Consider the following 6,724-nt stretch of genomic DNA (forward strand, 5'->3'; position numbering starts at 1 on the left):
CCACAGCAGCCACATGTTGCACCAGTCTTTAAGAGCGTTCCACCCCCAATGTGGAATCATTATACACAAAAATATCCAGATAGGGTGGAAGCTGCTTTGAATCTCAAGTTGAGATCGATTGAGGATGATTTGCCTGAAAACATTGATGTTACATTTTCTGCATCCGACACCGACAACGAATCACAGGTCATCAAAATCGTTGTCGATCAGGTGTTAGATGAAGAGAGTGATAACTCTGAGAAATCTCAATCTGAGAAACCTGTTAGTGAGTCTGAAGATGAGGGTAATTTCTTGGATCGTTTCATACCGAAATCGGACAAGAGTGTGAATGATGATCCGATTATGGTGGTATACACTATGATTGGAACAGACAAACTTTACTCCGATTTCGAGTATCCTCTTCAGAATGTGAAGATTGAGAATGTTGAGAAAGTTTTCAAGTTGGTTGAAATGAACATTGATGAGGTTAACACCAAAGAATTCTTTTCAAAACCTAAAAAATCTTTTGTTACATCACGTCCTACCAGTTCGGGAAAGAAAGAGTGGGAAGGTAAGGGTAATAACAAGAAAAACAATTTTAAAAACAAAGGGATCGGGTTTGAGAAGAAGACGGCTAAGCAGGTGGTTAAGCCAAAAGAGAAAATAAATGATATTTTTGTTGCTGGACCGAGTGTAGATGATGAAAAGGACTACATTTTTAGTCAAAAGGCCGTGGATGATTTCAATGCGGCGAAAAAGTTGAAAGAGGAGACACTCAAATCAACTTTTGTCGAATATAACAAAAGAGTCTGTTATCGCTGTAATGGAATCGGGCACATGGCTAAACAGTGCAAGAAAGTGTTTGAGAAACCTGTTTTCGTAAAACCAACTGTTCAAAAACCTCGACCAAAATCACCGGTTGATACAAAAGGTAAAAAACCAATGGTTTCTCCAATTTGCATCCAAAAAAGGGGTGAATCTTTGAAGTCCGAGGATAAGCCAAAATCGACCTTCGAGGTTGGCGAATCTTCCAAGTCTCGCAAGACTTCAAAAATTTATCCTAAAACAAAAATTTTTGAGAACCAATCATGGGTTGCGAAGTCGAAACCATCTGTTGAGGTGAAAAAGATGGAAAATGCTTTAAAAAATGAAACAAAGGTTTTAAAAGATGATGTTTTCGAGTGTGAATCTGAACTAGATAAATTTCTTGCTGAGTTTCCCCCGATTAACAACAAAGTAAAACCAGGTGTGAAAGATGATGTTCCAAATGTCACATTTAACTTTCCGAAAACAAATGAGAAGTGCGATGTAGTGTTTGGTACTGTTTCTGAGGTTAAGAAATCATGGGCGTCATTGTTTGAATAAGTTGATTTGATGTTTGCAGGGGCTGCCCAGGTCTATCATTTCGAAGTGGATCATGGATAGTGGTGCATCGAGACATATGACCGGGATGTTAGCTCTTCTTTACGACGTCAAATCGATAAATGGAAATTATGTGGGCTTCGCCGGAAATCAAGGCGGGAGAATTGTTGGACAGGGAACGCTGACGAATGGTGTCATCTCATTCGAGAAAGTGAACTATATCGTAGAGTTGGAAAACAATTTACTTAGCATTTCGCAAATATGTGATAAGTCTTTCAGTGGACATTTCACAAAAACAGAGTGTGTGGTTTTAAAACCGGGGTTTAAAATCCCTGATGAGATGGTGTTGTTGCGCGCTCCACGGGAGAACGATTTATATATTCTTGATATGAGCGTCACAACACCAACAACTCATCAAAAACAATGTTTTGTGTCAAAATCAAAAGCAACTGAAAAGGAGTCAATAATGTGGCATCGTAAGATGGGCCACATTCATGTTCGTAAAATGATTTTTTTAGTACACAATGATTTGGTAGAAGGTGTGAACTTAAAGAATTTTCATTTGAATGATGATTGTATAGCTTGTAAAAAGGGGAAGCAGACTCGGAAGTCTCACCCACCGAAGATACTTAACTCGATCAGGTTACCTCTTGAGAGATTACACATGGATCTCTTCGGGCCTGTCAATGTAAAGAGCATCAGTGGAGATCTGTACTGCTTGGTGGTGACTGATGACTTTACAAGATTCTCATGGGTCGTGTGCTTGGAAAGAAAAGATCAAACTTTTGAGTCGTTGATGGTGTTGTTCAAGAAAATGGAAACGGTGTATAAGCTGCCAATCCGGAGAATTCGTAGTGACAACGGAACGGAATTCAAAAACAACAAAATGTACGAGTTTTGCAATGAGAAGGGAATTCTTCATGAATTCAGTGCGCCGTACACTCCACAACAGAATGGCGTTGCTGAAAGAAAGAATCGGACCCTAATAGAGACAGCTCGCACAGTGTTAGCCGATTCCAAACTACCGATCTTCTGGAGCGAAGCAGTTTCTGCAGCCTGTTATACTTTGAATCGCGTACTCACCGTCAAAAAGTACAAAAAGACATGCTTTGAGTTGCTGCACCGATACAAGCCGAATCTTGAGTTTTTGGAGCCATTTGGGTCTCCGTGTACGTTTATTGATGAGAATGGAAAATTTGGTGCTAAATCAAACGAGGGTTTCTTTGTAGGTTACGCAAGCCCATTGAAGAGGGTGTTCGTACCGTGCATGGGGAAAGTGATACAAGTCCAGCATGTGGATTGTCAGAAGCACACTCCATCACCACAACTTCCCGGACAAAGATTCCTATTCGATTACGACAAGCTCTGGGAGTCGTTTCAGCTACCGGTTCAGCCAAGTGACGAGGAACAAGCACTTCTGTACCAGTATCAGCAATCTATGTCACAGGAGCAAGTGCCTAGACCGCTTGTAGTTTCTCCACCCATCGAGGGTAGTCATAATGATGAAGCCGGACCAAGTGGAACAGCTCACGAACCACCAGAGGAACCAGCTCCAACATTTGACGATTCTGACGACTTAGAGGCGGAACCCGCTCCGACCTTTGACGAGGAACCAAATGATACTTCGACAGAAGCTGAGGATCAAACCTTTGATCTTGATATATCGAACTTGCAATCGGAAGTGATTGTGCCTGACACCATTATGCCTAGGACTTTGTCTTACCATCCGTCAGAGCAAATAATTGGTGACCTGCAAAGTGGTGTCAAAACCAGAGACCAAATCAACCGAGCTCTTACATGTTTTTATTCTTCTGTTGTTCATTTGCAAGAAGAATTCTCATTAAGGTGTTTTATTTCGCAGATCGAGCCCAGAACTTATAAAGAGGCGTTGACTGAAGATAGCTGGGTGAATGCGATGCAGGAGGAGTTGCTACAGTTTGAAAAGCTGGGTGTTTGGAGACTGGTCGATCTACCACAGAATTAGAAGTTGATAAAAACAAAGTGGGTTTTCAAGTGCAAAAGGGATGACAGAGGAGTCGTGGTGAGAAACAAAGCACGATTGGTGGTACAAGGCTTTAGTCAGCAAGAAGGCATAGACTACGACGAAGTTTACGCGCCTGTTGCTAGACTCAAGGTGATTCGGATCTTCCTGGCGTTTGCGTCATGGAAAGACTTTAAAGTGTACCAGCTGGACGTCAAATCTGCCTTCCTTTACGGAAAAATCAAAGAAGAGGTGTATGTGGGACAACCACCGGGGTTCACAGATCCACTGCACAAAAACAAGGTCTATCTGCTGGACAAAGTGCTTTACTGACTACACCAGGCCCCGAGAGCCTGGTACGAGACGCTTTCCCAATATTTGTTGGCCAACGGGTTCACAAGAGGGAGAGTAGGTAGTACTTTATTCACAAAGGAAGTGGCAGGCCATTTGTTGATCGTGCAGATTTATGTTGACGATATCATTTTCGGTTCCCCCAACGACGATCTTTGTAAAGAGTTTGAGAAAGTAAAGAAGAAAAAGTTTGAGATGAGTTCGATGGGGGAGATGAAGTTCTTCCTCGGGCTGCAGGTGGAGCAGATGCTCGATGGAATCTTCATTCACCAAACGAAATACGTGAAGGACGTGCTTGACAAATTCGACATGACTGAATGCAGTCCTGCAGCAACCCCCCTTGCACAGAACCACGGGATTTGTCCAGACGAAAGTGGAGTGAAAGTGGACGAGACACTGTACCGGTCAATCATTGGATCTCTGATGTATCTCACTGCTTCCCGTCCAGACATCATGTACCCGACATGTCTCTGTGCCAGATATCAGTCGAGCCCGAAGCAGTCACACCTGATGATTGTAAAACGTATCTTACGGTATTTGAAAGGCTGCCAAGCATCGTCTTGTGGTATCCTCGCTCGGGTGACTTCTCTCTATCAGGTTTCGCTGATTCTGACTTTGGAAGCTACAAGCAGAATGCTAAGTCCACCATTGTTGGGTGTCAGTTCTTTGGAACTCGACTCGTTACTGGCAGTGCAAGAAACAAACCGCAGTGGCGCTTTCTACGTGTGAGGCTGAATACGTTTCAGCCTCCAGCTGTTGCTCACAGATCCTTTGGATCCAACAGCAAATGCGCGACTTCGGTTTGCAATTCTTGGATACTCCGATTTATGTGGACAACGAAGCAGCTATAAACATCACTAAAAACCCAGTTCACCATTCTAAAACGAAACATGTCGAAATCCGTCATCACTTCATCCGTGATTGTCACGAGAAGAAGTTAATCCGGATTGAGCACATACACACCGATGATCAGAAAGCTGATTTTTATACAAAACCCTTTGACAAAAAGAGATTTTAGTATCTTCTAAAATTGAATGGGTTAAAAAATCTGAGTTCTGGGAGGGTAGTAGAATGTGAAGCTAAGGAGGGCGGCGATCAGATGTGATCCATGTCGTGTTGTCAACTTTCTGTACAGTTTGTTTTTTTCTTTTCGATAAAAACAAAAACACAAAAATATGTTTTTCTTTTTAGGGGGAGAAATTCACAGAAAAATACAAAAACATGATAAAATTTCAAAAATCCAAAAACATTAGAAAACTTGAAAAAGAGTTTGTGTATAATAGGGGAAATGATAGTACATCAGCTAGGCAGACACAGTACGCTAAAGAAATGTAACGTTTAAAATGCAATTAAGCAGTCTCGCTAAAGATGTGCCGATAGGTTTTTGCAAAATCAGTAGATCAGTTTGGGATATAAATCTAAAATTTACTTGCGTTTACATGGGGAACACCTCCAGGATATATAGGTAACCCCCGAAATCTCGTTTGAAAGGTCCCTTATTCTGAGATACTAGGTCTTTATGCTTAGTGATATCTGGGGTATTATCCTGGGACTTCTGCTGTATGGAAATACTAACCTAGTCCCCCGATAATACTTTACGCATATGCTTTACTTGTAAAGCCTCCCCTCAGCATAAAAAATGATTAAACATTGCAAAATGATAATCATGTGCTGTTGTAAAGAGGATCCCCAAAGGGGACCCACCAAAGTCGAAGTCGTCATCTCTCTGCGTATACGGAAGTATCGACTTGAGCTCTCACGGCCCTCGCAATTCACCCCATTACAGATATCATCTAGGTATACTCACCTGTAAGACTGAATATTGGGATCTGGATACAGGAGTATATACTGAGGGGGGACACATGTAGAGGTTTAAGTCTTAAAACATTAATTCCGTATCCTGGACAGATTGAAAGTTCTGTAAAAATTTAAGAGGATCAGAATATCGGCAATCTACGCGAATTGTTTAAGGCTTGGTATGAAATAGTAGCTTAATGGTGCTCGTGTCTTGTCAAATGCTGATATGATCCCCTAACACGCTCACAAAAAGATTGTGTGTACATATTTCAGTTTATTCTGTTAAAAATCCAAAAAGATTTTATTTGTTCATCTTATTTTCGACAACCGACTTTGGGAATCAAACGATCAAAGCCTTGTGCAGATCATGTCTGTTTGATGAGGGTTGGGTAAGCAGGAGATACTAAACTGTGATTGGTACATGATTGAAGGATTGAAAAGGTGTCTGAATATTCGTAAAGTTTGAAAGTTCATTAATTTGAACTGTTTTCAGAATTGAAAGGTCAGCGTACTTCATAAACAGATCAACCAAGGCCATTAATTTGGACTTGGAAGACTGAACAGTTGACCAAGGTCATTAACTTGGACTTGGTCAACTAGGTGTGTCGGTGAACAATCAAAATGTTAAAAATCCAGAAAGTTTGGAAATTATGTGTTTAATTCCGCTCCAAACAACACTAAAAGCTGATTTCGCTCGTAATTGCATTAAAAGTGATTTCGCGCCTAGCTGCTTTAAAAGGCTGATTCCGCTCGTAGCTTCTAAGTGATTCCGCTCGTGGAGAGATATGACCATTTCGAGCGGAATCAGACCACCTATAAATGGCCAGTTGATTCCGCTCCTAACTCACTTTTACTATTTCGCCCCAACTGTTTTCTCTCCTGGCGACTAAGAGCGAAACCCCATTTTCATCGTGTTCTAAACGAATTGCTGCCCGACTGTTGTCAGATCTTGTGTTATTAAGTGTCACTCACAACTATTTGCAATGGGCAAGGTAGATTTAGGCTCAAAAGTGTCTATATCATGTGTTATTTGAACTGTCGGCATATCTCATGTGAAAAACATAGAATTAGGGTTCTTATCTGTTAAATCTGAACAAGAAATTGAACATGTGTTGTCGGATTGTATTGTAATAGATATATTGATTATTGATTGTTACAGATTTAGGGTTAGAGTATGTTTGACAATGAACAGAGGGTAAAAACATAGATCTAGACAGTTTCAGAGGGCTATAATGAAATTAAAACATACCCTTT

Source organism: Helianthus annuus, chromosome 16 (assembly GCF_002127325.2).
Source record: "Helianthus annuus cultivar XRQ/B chromosome 16, HanXRQr2.0-SUNRISE, whole genome shotgun sequence".
NCBI classification, from domain to species: domain Eukaryota; kingdom Viridiplantae; phylum Streptophyta; class Magnoliopsida; order Asterales; family Asteraceae; genus Helianthus; species Helianthus annuus.